Source organism: Nomascus leucogenys, chromosome 7b, assembly GCF_006542625.1.
Source record: "Nomascus leucogenys isolate Asia chromosome 7b, Asia_NLE_v1, whole genome shotgun sequence".
NCBI lineage: Eukaryota > Metazoa > Chordata > Mammalia > Primates > Hylobatidae > Nomascus > Nomascus leucogenys.
This window is the reverse complement of record NC_044387.1, coordinates 105997202-106010684: the sequence shown is the minus strand read 5'-3', so window position 1 is coordinate 106010684 and position 13483 is coordinate 105997202. Positions and strand designations below refer to the sequence as shown.

The 13483-nt window shown below is 40.0% G+C and overlaps 1 protein-coding gene across 3 annotated transcripts in view; it reads left to right on the top strand.

Annotated features, from left to right (window-relative positions):
• The window catches only part of SORBS2 (sorbin and SH3 domain containing 2), a 377296-nt gene that overhangs the window by 174947 nt on the left and 188866 nt on the right, over window positions 1–13483 (top strand). For all 3 annotated transcript variants that reach the window (XM_030816403.1, XM_004088576.3, XM_030816402.1), the window contains exon 2: window positions 4410–4549. The gene's annotated coding sequence lies outside the window, so the exon portion shown is untranslated. The remainder of the gene's footprint in view (window positions 1–4409; window positions 4550–13483) is intronic.

Below are 13483 nucleotides of genomic sequence, written 5' to 3'. Positions count from 1 at the left end.
TCCTGGGATATTAGACAATACCACTAGAATGACAGGGGCCAGGGAGGCCTCTAAACATCTATAGCACAACTCACTTTTCAAAGGACTGCAGGGGTAAAGAATGTTCTCTGGAAAACAATACTCATGGGAAACTACATGTACTTCCTTCCTACTGGGATCCTCTCAAATAGGAAGCGATGAGGAATCAATTGAGAATTCTGTGCTCTCTTGGGAAAAAAATTTAAAACAACACTCAAACCCTCTAAATATATGTGTTCAAAAACTCATGCCCATGAAAGTCCTTGGAAATCACCACAGTATCTTTAAAAAATTACTAAATTTAGCCACATATGGAAATCTGCACAGTTTTTCAAATATATTTTGATTATTTAACCAACATTCATATAAAATTTACAAAGCAGCAGATTTTTCCATGGCTGTTTCAAATAACAATTTTCACCCTCACAACAACCCAATAAAAAAAGGTCTCATTACAGAGGAGGAAACTGAGGTAGGGGGAGGCTAAGTAAGTGACCTACAGCCACAGCCACGCGTAAGTGGCAGGATGAGGATTCGAACCCAGGCACCCTGACTCCAGACTCTCTACTCTTAAGTATTATACACTTTTAAAAGTTTTCTGAAAGGATCAACCAAGAAAGTGAGAAGCAAAGCTGCAGATGGTCTCTGCATATAGAATGGGAAGTTTTAAATGTTACCGGCGCGAGCCCAGATTCTCTCTTATAGTGAGGATTTTATTTTTACCGAGCTCTGTGAGAAACACAACGCTCAGGTGCCGCCTGAAAACGTGAGAAGTCATTTGGCAAACTAATGAGGTTATTCAGACATGCTGTTAAAGTTGGCGTGCTCATTTATTTAAGGCCAGAACAGAGGTGTAGTGAATAACAGAAGGCCTCAGACTACTCCAAAATATGGGTCTTTCTCACCAGTTCTAACAATTGTAGAGTTATTTGGGTAAACAAGATCCTCTTTTGGGATGTAAATACCTTCTAATATGGTTTGATCTCTGTCAACTATGCCTTAATGATGTACAAATGATCTAGATCCTGGCCTTTCCGTATCCAGTCTGATGGGACTCTCAGTGCTTGCTTTAATCTGGAATCAGCTGTTCACGTATGCAGATGCTTGAGTCACATCCAGAGTCATTAAGTCTGACTCTCTAGGGGCGGGGCTGGGGTACTGGTGTTTGTAAAAGTTTACCTTATATTCACCCACGGATGACAGACACTACTTTATATCAATTTCTCTCAAGTTTCAACATGTTTACACGCAGCCTGGGGATGTTGTGAAAATGCACATGCTGGCTCAGTAGGTCTGGGTGGGGCCTGAGGTTTTGCGTTTCTAACAAGATCCTGAGTAATGACGTTAATGTTGGTGCACGGACTGCTTTTTTAAGTAGCAAGGCCCAAGACCAGCGGTTTTCAAAGTGAGGTCAAGAATCACCCGGGAATTTGTTAGGGATGCAGAATTTCAGGCCCCGCCAGACCTACTGAATCAGACGCTCTGGGGTGGACCCAGCAATCTGTTTTTACGAAGCTTCCGGGTCAGTGATGCTCACTACCTTTGGAGAACAATTGGCCTGCGTGGCACTGCCCAGTAGAAATAGAATGCAAGTCACATAGGTAATTTTAAATTAGCTAGCAGTCAGATTTGAAAAAGTAAAAAAGAAACAAGTGAAATTAATTTTAGCAAAATACCCTATTTAACACACTACGTCCAAAATACTGTCATTTCAACACATAATACAAAAATTAATGTCATAATTTACATTCTTTTTTCAACGTGTAGTCAATATAAAAATGATATGATAGTTTACATGTTTTAGGAAGAGAAAACATTTACCTTAATCTATTTTTATTTGTACAAATTTGTGAGGTACAAGGAGAATTTCATTACATGGATGGACTGCATAGTGGTAAAGTCACGGATTTAATGAATGTGCCCATCACCTGGATAATGAACATCATACCCATTGAGTAATTTCTCATCATTCACCTTTTTTTTTTTGTATAAAGACCTCAAAATTTAGCATGCATTTTACACTTATATGACATCTCAGTTCTGACTAGCCACATTGAGCTCAGTAGCCCCATGTAACCACCATATTGGATAGCAAAGCTTTACACTTACAGCAGAGATGATGGTATTGACTTCCACCAAATGCTTGCTGTGTGTCAGATATTACCCAGTTAAGCATTTTATGTGCATTATTCCTATGAGCCCTATGACAACTCGTTATTATCCCCATTTTATACGAGAGTGGGTTATGTTCATCTTTGTTTCCTTAACGCCATAGCTTCTCGAGGAAAGCCAATATTTAAATGCATTTTCCTTTTTGGTATAAACTATTATAAGGAGGAAAAAGAAAAAAACAATTAAAAAATGTGTCTATCTGCAGCTAGGCTTCCAATGATTACCAGTAGAATTACCATTCCGCATTGAGGACAAGAGAAACAAATATCCCATATTAGATTGGCGGGTATTTAAGACATAGTAAAATGTAACCATTTAAAATAAATGAAGAGAAAAATGCTTTATTCTAGAGTGATTTTTTAAAGCCTGGTATATATTTTTAAAACAAAGTTGATCTTATTTCTAAAATTCAGATTAGAGATTTCAAAGTTAATTTATAATTTTTTAATTTGAAATACAGTTTTAATATAAGGTCTATTGAGCCAAAGGATTTCACTATTTTTGAATAGTACTTGAAGTAGTAGTCATGTAACCCTTTTTTTACGTGGCATAATCCTCAGTATTTTCCATAATCTATTTCAGTGTCTTTCTTTAATGGCAAAGAACTGAATTTGATATAAGCATCTAGCAACCAACCCTCACATTAATTATAAAATATACCAGGGCATTTTTTTTTTCTTTTTTGAGATGCAGTCTCGCTCTGTTGCCCAGGCTGGAGTGCAGTGGTGCGATCTTGGCTCACTGCAACCTCCACCTCCCGGCTTCAAATGATTCTCCTGCCTCAGCCTCCCAAGTAGCTGGGACTACAGGCGCGCGCCACGACATCCCGCTAATTTTTTGCATTTTTATTAGAGATGGGGTTTCACCATGTTAGCCAGGATGGTCTAGATCTCCTGACCTCGTGATCCACCTGCCTCAGGCTCCCAAAGTGCTGGGATTACAGGCGTGAGCCATCGGCGGTTTTTTATACTGGATTCAGGTTGAAGACTCTCTTTTCATCTCCTGATGGAAAGCCTCTCAGTAGTACTTCCTGACTACTTAAGCATTCTTTTTGTAATGGGGAGTAAGGGGTTGAAAAAAAAACAGGGATTTCGTTCTATTGGAATGAAAGCGTTCATAAAAATACTTAACTGCTTCCTTGGTAGAAAGTAACTAATTTTCCTCCCTGGTGGTGTTGTAATGGGACAATGACTCCGTGGAAGCCTGAAGTTGGTCTGATGACGCACACTGTCTTCCTTCATCCACAGTAGAAAGAGATCTCAGTCTTCAGCTGCCATGATGTGAATAGTCTCATCTTGTGAAAAAGTCTGGAAAATATTTTAAAATTCTGTTTTTATTTATTCTCACTGCATCTGTGTGCTCTAAGCCCCTGAAGGCAAGGACACTTCATTCCTCCCACCACTGTATTCCCAGAGTGCTTGCTTATAGTAAGCTCCGAAGTGCTCACCAAATAAATATTTGCTGAATGAATGAATGAATACAACTTCTTAATTTTTATTTCTAGAAACAAAATGAAGGCTCAAAGTTTGTCAGTCATTGCCAGTGACCCAATCAGAATGATTTCTTCATTGGCCTGTGGAGGCAGAAGCAGGGGTCACTGTTTGTCTGCCTCATGTCACTGAATGGTCCCCAGTCTCTGCCAATAGATAAGAGATGTCAACGCTTAACCCAGTAGCTTTCAAAAATAGCATAGTTGATGAAACTGGAAATTTGGGTGCGGGCTCTTTTAAGAAATCATTTGTCTTCAGTCTTAAGAATAGACTGACAAGAGATACTGCCACCAGACAGCTCTCAACTATTTCATAAGACCCCCTAGGAAATAGCGGAAGAAAAGCCTCCTCCTCAATAAAGCATAAGTAGGACATCTCGTTTTCAATGAATCAGGTAATTCATTTTGAAAACTTGAGGAGCACTGTGTTTCTTTAAGATTCCAGTCAACTTTGGGTTTGTTTTGTTTTCAATGGTGCTGGCAGTTTTCCTCAAAATTTAAATGAATATTTGCACAATGAACCAAGTTGTTGTGGGTTTCCTGGTTGGTGTTTTTCCCCCCTGGAGTGGGGGGTGGCGATCCAGGCAAGGCATTTTCATCCTTTTGCAGACAACCCCGGCTGCTGTTAATGCTGAAAATAGCTCAAATGCTCTCAGAACAGTAGCACCACCCAGCAGCTGGGATTCTTTCCCTCTCTTATTTGCCTCTCTCTTGCCTTTTTTTCCTTCAGACACTTGGATTGGACTTAATCTAAAACCTCTGGAGTTCAAGACCTTTTAAAAAGGGCTAAATAAACAATCTCTACATGTAAAAGGCCACTGACTCCTACTTCCTCTGTATAGAGCAACTGTTGAACTCAGCTGCCTGTAGGTAAGATTTTTTATTCCGGAATTATTTAATTGTTTTCTGATATGTTCTTGACTAATGTCTTTAAAATAACTTACTTAGAGTGAAAATAGTAAGGGGAGTTGTGAACAATTCCCAGGTAAACCTTGTGTTCCAGCGTACAGCAGGAGCATCTGGGCGTTTTTGTGGCTGTAAACTTTAAACTTTGCTTAAAGCTCCCATAATAGTGACCTGCAGTACAGACTTGACTGTGACTAAGCCATGGATCAGAGGTCTAATTAAGCCTGATTGCCAGAGCAATGAGAGGGTGTTTCAGACCTCATACTTTTGTTGTTTAGACTGCTTTATTTTTAACTTTCCAGGGGCGTTAAAAAAAAAAAAAAAGAGGAAAAAGATGCAAACATCCACCTGAGTAAAGAGAATATATATAAGTAATTGTTCTTTAAGGGCAATGAGGGGGCTGTATTGTATAATGTTCTCCTTTCGTCACTGTTTCGTTCCTTGCTCGTGTGGAATTCGAGTGGTTGATTTGGGGGACCTGGGGGTTTGGTTTTTGTTATTGTTGTTTTGTATGTTCCTAGCACATTTTAGGGGACAGTTGTGAGGATTCCTTACTAAGCTGAATGTCTTTTGCTAGGTACATCTGCTGGCAGGTTTCTCTAACGTGACAATGTGATACTTTGAGTCGGTTCCCGTGGCTCCCCTCTCCCCCTCATTATGCTTGCACTTGACATTTTGCAAAGTACTTTGATCTGTGGACTTTAACTTCAAACACAGCATTTACTTTGATTGTGGCTATTTACTATGTTCGGTAAAAAGTCTCCCTTTTTTTCCATTTGGTTTAATGCGTTGATAGCATTTCCTTTAAATAATTTATTGGAGCTTTAGTTTTCCTCACTGATCTGTCTTAGATTTTACTCCTAGAGGGACCCCCAATTATAAGAAAAGTGTTCTCTGGTAAAGTTCTCCCCAACACAGACTTCATGACAGTTCATGGCCCCTGTCTGGCAGATGTGTAAGAGCAAGCAGCAAATGACAGTGCACAGAGCTCGGCGCTGGCTACCCTGCTGCCTCAGAATCTCTGTGTGCCTTGGGGCCCAACTGGTGCTTTTTAAAAACATGGATGCTGAAATCTTTGGAGTTCAGAGATACTTTTTTTTTCAGAAAAGTTTATTGGTATCACAGACCACGTGTATCAAAGGAAAGCATGCATTTTAACCACATAATGATCGTCTGAGTAACAAAAACAGGAAGAAATAACAAACAAAGAAAAAGAAAATTAAAAGAAAACTGGAAAAAAAAAAAAAACCCTCAGTAGCCAGAAGTCTGTTTTACGAGTGAAACTTCTGCTGTGTAAGGGATAAGGGATTTCTTAAAAATCTATTTCCTAAAATGGGCAAAATGTAGCACTTACTAGCCATTCAATCAACTTTGGAATATTCTCTTCATTGTAAAGAAAGCACAAGTGCGTGTGACATTTGTTCCCCTTTTCTTTCCCACCCCAAGCACAAGGCATTTTCACAGTCCTCAGCCAAATACAGAGTTTGACGTTCCCTGGCAAACGGTCCCTGCGTGTTCTGTTGAAGGTTAGGAATAGAAGGAGCCTAATCCTGTCAGGAGACTGTTTAAGTCCCAGTCAAGGACGCTAGCTCCTCAGCGCTGACGCAGTCTGCCCCCTGTCCTCTGCACCTTGCTAAGAAGGACAGACGCAAGTGGCCACAGGACAGGTCTCCAAAGGGCGGAGCTGTGGAGAAAGTTATGGCAAAGATCCCCCTGGATTAGGAGCAGATGCAATCGAATCTCCAGAATTTGGGTTTATAGTAGAAAAACCTAGAGATGTTCAGTCTAATCTTTTAATTTCCCAAACCTGGGCATTTCATTGCCACATTTCCCCTTCAAATCTGCATTATAAGAAGCATGTTAATCATCGCATTTATGTGTATGGTTAACATTTTAAATCCTCCCGTTATGTTGAGCCTGGGCTTTGTGTGTGTGTGTGTGGCGGGGGTGTCTAGCTAGAATACTCGCTCCCCCTTAGTACTGGGAAGCCTTGGTCTGCAGGGCTGAGTGCAAATATATTGCTAGAGGTGATAGTCCAGCAGGAAAATTAAATGGCACCAGGATGAAGTCTTTTTGGAGAATGGTAGGTGATCATTCCATTCCCAGGCAAGCCGTTTTCCCCTGTTTGGTTTTGTTTTTTTCTTTCTGTTTCTCTTCACGCCTTAATTTTACGTTGAAACTTTGGATTGTTTGAATGTGAAACTTCAGGTGAAATCTAGCCAAAGCCACCGAGTTTCACCCAGCTTCCACATGAAAGAAGTATTCTACCCAGCCTTGCACGAAACTTGGCCTGTGTTGCCAAAGGTTTCGTGAATGTCAGTGAGCCTGGATTTGAAACATAACCCAAGGCCAGGTGACTTCTGGTGACTTTGAGGCTTTATTGTATTAGTATAGAATCTGCTGAACACGGACAGTCCTATTTCCGCATCTTCTACTATAGTTTCATGGGGGCACACGTTTTCCCCCAATAAACTCCCGTTTATCTCATGATGTTTGAAAGCCAGGTTGAATCCTAATATGAATGTTTGTAGCTGTGGGATCGAAGCACTGGCAGATAGAGGTCTGCGTTTTAAATTCCAGCAGCCTGAGCCCCACTGGTGTGAACATATTGGTATAATTCAGCTAAAGGAAGGAAGTCCCGGGAGAGCCATGGAATGCCTTTCTTTGCTTAAATATACCTCTGTGCTGGTGAGGAACAAACAGTAACATTTTGTCCAGGTCTATCCGCTTGACAGTATGCCTTTTGTTCCCTCTCCAAAGGTGGTGTCAAATATATTGGTGGAAAAATAATAAACTTCCAGATATTTTTTTTCCTCCTGCTCAACTGAAATACTCCAAGGGAACATTGCCAGCATTGAGAAGTTCAGTACTGTGGCTGGGAATGTAAGGTATACTGAGAATAAAGGATCCCTCAGTGAAGGCAATGTCCCTCGGAAAAGCATGGCGACCTAGAGTTGATGTGGGTGTGAACAGTCAGATGGGCCCTGGTTGGGAAGGGGCGTGTGTGTGTTTTCTGGGTGGGGGTAGTAGCAAGCAGAGAGGAAAAGGGGGATTTGTAAGCTTTGTTCAGCAAATCTGTCCCATCAAAAACAAAAATAATCAAACCCAGGATCTGAAAACATTCATTTCTTTTGTAGATCATATAAATTTGTGTTGGCTGAATATTGAATATTTTTGGATTATTTATCTAATTAGAGACACCAAGCGTCAGGATTCCAGGCATAGTAAATAATCTCCAATGAAAATGTGACCCATTGGGAGACATAAAATCTTTGCAGATAACTTCCATGAGTCAGTCTCAGGAAGATCCTCATGGTTCTCTGGCAGTTATGAAATGCTAAGCCACCCAGGACACTAAGATTTGACTTGTCCTTTTCTTAGTTGGAAGATTTCTAAACTCATGTGAAGAATTTTCATAAAAATGAATGTGTGGCCTCACTAAAGATTTAGGCTATCTTTGGTGAGATACATAGATATAGATTTATTATAAAATTAAATTGCCATCAAATTTCATTTTAAAATTTCATAGTTACTTATGTATTCAATAAAATAGACTTTCATTAAAGATCTTGTTTGCATTTTAGCAGGTGACATGCAGCGTATGCCCTAGTAGGGAAAGCATTGGAAAAGCTAACAATAACACAATTCGGAAGTGCCATATGTAGAAGCTGCTTTTTAGCACTGGCTTCAGTAGTTCATAGTGTAGCATTTATCATCATATATGATTTTGATAGCCCCAGACTGGTACAATGAACAGAGGAAAGGAAGATGTTCAAATGGAGGCTCTAGAGAAAATCATTCAGAACCATCCCACAAGGAAGTTCTCACTAACCATATCAAGGTATAAGGAATTTAGTAGTTTTAAGACATTCATCATCCATAACAAAACAGAAAAAGGGAAAGGATAGGCTGGGCATGGTGGCTCACGCCTATAACCCCAGCACATTGGGAGGCTGAGGTGGGTGGCTCACTTGAGGTCAGGAGTTCGAGACCAGCCTGACCAACATGGTGAAACCCCATCTCTACTAAAAAAAAAAAAAAAAAAAAAATACAAAATTAGCCAGGCATGGTGGTGCACATCTCTAATCCCAGCTACTTGGGAGGCTGAAGTGGGAGAATAGCTTGAACCTGGGAGGCAGAGGGTGCAGTGAGCCGAGATCCCACCATTGCACTCCAGCCTGGGCAACAAGAGTGAAACGCTGTCTCAAAAAAAAAAATAAAAATAAAAAAGGATAAAAATGCCAGGGAAAGGATAAAAAAAAATTAAAAATTGAGAATCAACACCAAGCTAGTGTATGTGCAAATGTTTCTCTAAGTCATTAAAAATCTTATTTTAAGAAGACTTCATTTGTCATTTAAGAATGCAAAAATCAGTGCTTTAAAAATCTTTAAGTGCTTAATTGACTGTCAGAAAAAATGGAGTCCATATAATATTTATTTATTTCTCGAGGATATATTATTACAGTCTAAATTTATATATACAATGTACTTGTTTTATTTTTTTAAAAAATCAGTGTTTGATCAGGACATGATGACACAAAACAGTAACAGCAGCAGTCTCCCCTTTGCAATAGAGCAAAGAGGATTATTTATCATAAGCAGATTAAACGGTCATTTCTAGAAGTCTGCATTCTCCAACCAAGTTTTTATTGGTTATTTGGTTAATATGTTTTTCTCTGAAATAAGAAGTAGTAGAGCCTGAGCATCCCTACTCTAAAAGTCTGAAATCCAAAATGTTCCAAAATCTGAAACGTTTTGAGCACCAACATAATGCCACAATTGGACAATGAAGATGACATTAACACTGCAGAAAATGTACATACAGATGCCACAGTGATAATGTGATGGGCTAATTGAAGGACTAGAGCAGAGTGCATTCGTAACAGAATAACCAGTCATGTCCGTTTAGAAACTCAAAGAGAGACTTCTAAGACAAAAATCGCTGTTAATGAGGCAGATGACGTTGGAGAAAACATTTTAAAAGCAATCTTACTCGGGAGGCTGAGGCAGGAGAATCACTTGAAACTGGGAGGCGGAGGCTGCAGTGAGCAGAGATCATGCCACTGCATTCTAGCCTGGGTGACAGGGCAAGACTTCATCTCAAAAAAAAAAAAAAAAAATGCCATCTGGCAGAATGCCTCCTCATTTCTTAGAGGACCCACTTCATGATCTGTCAACTGCTTCAGATGTTTCTTATCACCTAAAAAAGAAAAAAAATACAGTGTACAGTGGCCTTTTACTCAAAACACAGCATCATAGGTGGCAACTGAAAGCCTGCATTGTTTGTTGCTGCTGTTGTCTAACAGCTGATAAAGGAAAATGGTCTTGTTCCTGTGCTGCTCAGTTACCTAAACACATTATTTTTCACTGTATTAATAGTATGTATTTTTACTGTTTAAAAAATAGTAGTATGAGACCGGGCACAGTGGCTCACGCCTATAATCCCAGCACTTTCAGAGGCCAAGGCGGGTGGATCACATGAGATCGGGAATTCGAGACCAGCCTGACCAACATGGAGAAACCCCATCTCTACTAAAAATACAAAAAATTAGCCGGGCATGGTGGTGCACGCCTGTAATCCCAGCTACTCAGGAGGCTGAGGCAGGAGAATTGCTTGAACCCGGGAGGCAGAGGTTGCCTTGAGCCGAGATGGTGCCATTGCACTCCAGCCTGGGCAACAAGAGCAAGACTCTCTCAAAAAAAAAAAAAAAAAAAAAAAAAAAAAGTAGTATTTTCTACTGTTAAGTACTCACGTCTGAGTAAGAGCAGGAAAATGATTGCTTATTGGTAGCAAATAAATTCAGTCAGGAATGATGGTGATGCCACACAACACCAGATTTTCCATGTGGGTGGCTGAGCTATTGATGCCTTTGCTTTCTGATGGTTCAGTGTACACAAACTTCGTTTTATGCACAAAATTATTAAAAATGTATAAAATTACCTTCAGGCTATTTGGATACAGTACATATAACATAAGTGAATTTCACATTTAGATCTGTGTCCTGTCCCCAAGATAACTCATGATGGATATGCAAATATTCCAAAATCTGAAAAAATCTGAAATCCAAAATGCATCTCCAGTCTCCCATGTGCCTTTGACTTATACCCATCATTTTAATGGTTGACTTTTTTTTTTCCTGGCACTACAAGATGCTCCCACATCATTTTGTATATTTCATGTCCTAGTCCTAAAATCAATTATTTCTTCAAGGAGCTCTGGTTACTTTTATTGAAAAATGGTATCAGTAATCAAGACCAGGGCATCCATTTTTAATTTTTGAATGTGACCTTATTGGCCACTTATTTTTTTCACTTGAAGAAAATTTTCTTTTTGTGTATGGAACTTCACTCTGTAGCTGACAATACCTTGATCTGATGTATAAAGATAACCTTTCTCGCTTTTTCAGAAGAACAGGCCACATGTCGCCCTTGCATACTCCCCTTTCCCTTACTTTGAAACAAATTCAATTAAATATGATCAAATTAGCTTTTTTTTTTTTTTTTTTTTTTTTTGAGACAGGGTCTCACTCTGTCGCCCAAGCTGGAGTGCTGTGGTGCAGTCTTGGCTCACTGCAACCTCCGCCTCCCAGGTTCAAGTGATTCTCGTGCCTCAGCCTCCTGAGTAGCTGGGATTACAGGCACGTGTCACCAGGCAAGCTAATTTTTGTGCTTTTAGAAGGGGCAGGGTTTCGCCATGTTGCCCAGGCTGGTCTCATAGTCCAGACCTCAAGATCCACCCACCTTGGCCTTCCAAGATGCTGGGATTACAGGTGTGAGCCACTGCACTTGGCCAAATTTGTTTTTTATTGTTAGTTTTGGTGAGAGATTCAAAGCCTTTGATATGGTCTTAAAATGCAATCTTAAAAGATAGAAATCAGTTGTTTCTTCCTTAAATAGATGTGAGAACATTGTGCATTATTTAAAATATGATCAGTCTAGGCCCTTCAATGAACATGGGATTCTGTTACCAAGCCTTGTACGTACTGTGTGCAAGGAGCCGTGCCACATGCAGATGAACAGTCTGGTAGGAGAGCTGGGCACATGCACCTGGATATAACACTCTGCAAAAGAAGCTGGGCGATGTGAAGTCCCCCAGAACTCTAGGAGCTCAGAGCTGGAATTGGCAGCTGGGCGTATATTATACTAGAAAATCAGTGGTATTATCACAAAGGAAAAGCTGTACTGGAATTGGGATTTTGGTTTGGATAAGAGGGTATTCAGATGGCAGAAGGTGATGGAGAGCAAAGACCCAGGGGAGAGAAAACTCAGGACTCAAAGAATATTTAGGTTCCATGCAAAGCCCCTGGGAAGGTGCATTGAGTTTGTGTTGATTTATTGAGAACAAAAGTCTCACCATCAGGCTCATGTGTTAGTAATACTGCTGAGCAATGTTCAAGGTGATTAGAGAAATGAAAGGCTGGACAGACCCTGTTACACGGATGTAACTGAGAAGAAGAGGACAAAGATGAGAGCAGTCGAAATAAGATGAGACCAACAGGTGCAGAGACCGAGGCCTCAGGGCAGTCTAGATACTGCCCTCTGTATCTGGACTTTGTCCTAGAAGGTAAAACTTACCTGTAAACTAATTGCACCTATAATTTTATTTAATGCTCAGTATTATCAGAGATGAAAGGTTGTGTTTTATTATTTCATCAAATACATAGCTCTTTCAATGTCTTTTTTTTTTTTTTTTTTTTGCGACAGAGTCTCGCTCTGTCGCCCAGGCTGGAGTGCAGTGGCGCGATCTCGGCTCTCTGCAAGCTCCGCCTCCCGGGTTCACGCCATTCTCCTGCCTCAGCCTCCCCAGTAACTGGGACTACAGGCGCCCGCCACCACGCCCAGCTAATTTTTTGTATTTTTAGTAGAGAGGGGGTTTCACCGTGTTAGCCAGGATGGTCTTGATCTCCTTACCTCGTGATCTGCCCGCCTTGGCCTCCCAAAGTGCTGGGATTACAGGCGTGAGCCACCGCGCCCAGCCAGCTCTTTCACTTTCAATAAAACACAAGAAAACCATTGGTGCAGGCAGTGAAGGAGACATTTCAAATCCTAAGTTTTGACTTTCTGTACTTCACTGAGAGAAAAACAAGCATGAGAGGTGAAGATTACGGAGAAAGACATGAATGTGCCAATAGTATAATGAGCCAAACGTTAGGACGAGGCTGGTTGAAATAACCTGTCGGCATACCGAAAAGAATCGGGTTAGGAAATTGACACAGTTTAAAAAAAAATTTTAAAGACTAAGTTGGTATTAGAAAGGATAGAATAGAAATATTCATCTCTTGTTCTCAAATAAATTTATGCCTAAAAAAAAAGATATTGAATTTAGCTTACTAGAAAAACACATGTACAGCATGAGTTTTTAAGACATTGCATATTGGCTACTGTGACCCCTGGAATATGCTGGTCCAAGTACAACTCTGAATTGGTTTAATGCTAGATCTTGACATGCCCTCAACTCAGTGGTACTTCTTTAGTTCAATTTTGCAAACCTAAAAAATTCGGTTGGTATTGAATTTAGCTCCACGTGGTATCCAGAAGTTTTGTGTTTGTTTGAACTGAACTTTGAAATATTTCAAAACTATGTAACACTCAAGTTTTAGAACAAATTGTTAATTTTCAAAACACTCAAGAATGTTGAAAAGTTACATATGGGTATATTTTATGTGAATTTAATGAATATACAATTAAATGTAGTTTTCAAATATAATTTTGATCTGTAGGTCTACAGTATTTTCTATTTCACATTTATCTTTTTTACCATAAGAGTATTCACTTTTAAAACAAAAAACGGTTGAAGACCATGGTTAAGAATGGGAGACTATCTGAAACCCAACATGGCCGCCTAAATGTACGATGAGATGAGAAAGCCCATCCTTGTGGTCCCAGCAGAGCCAACTG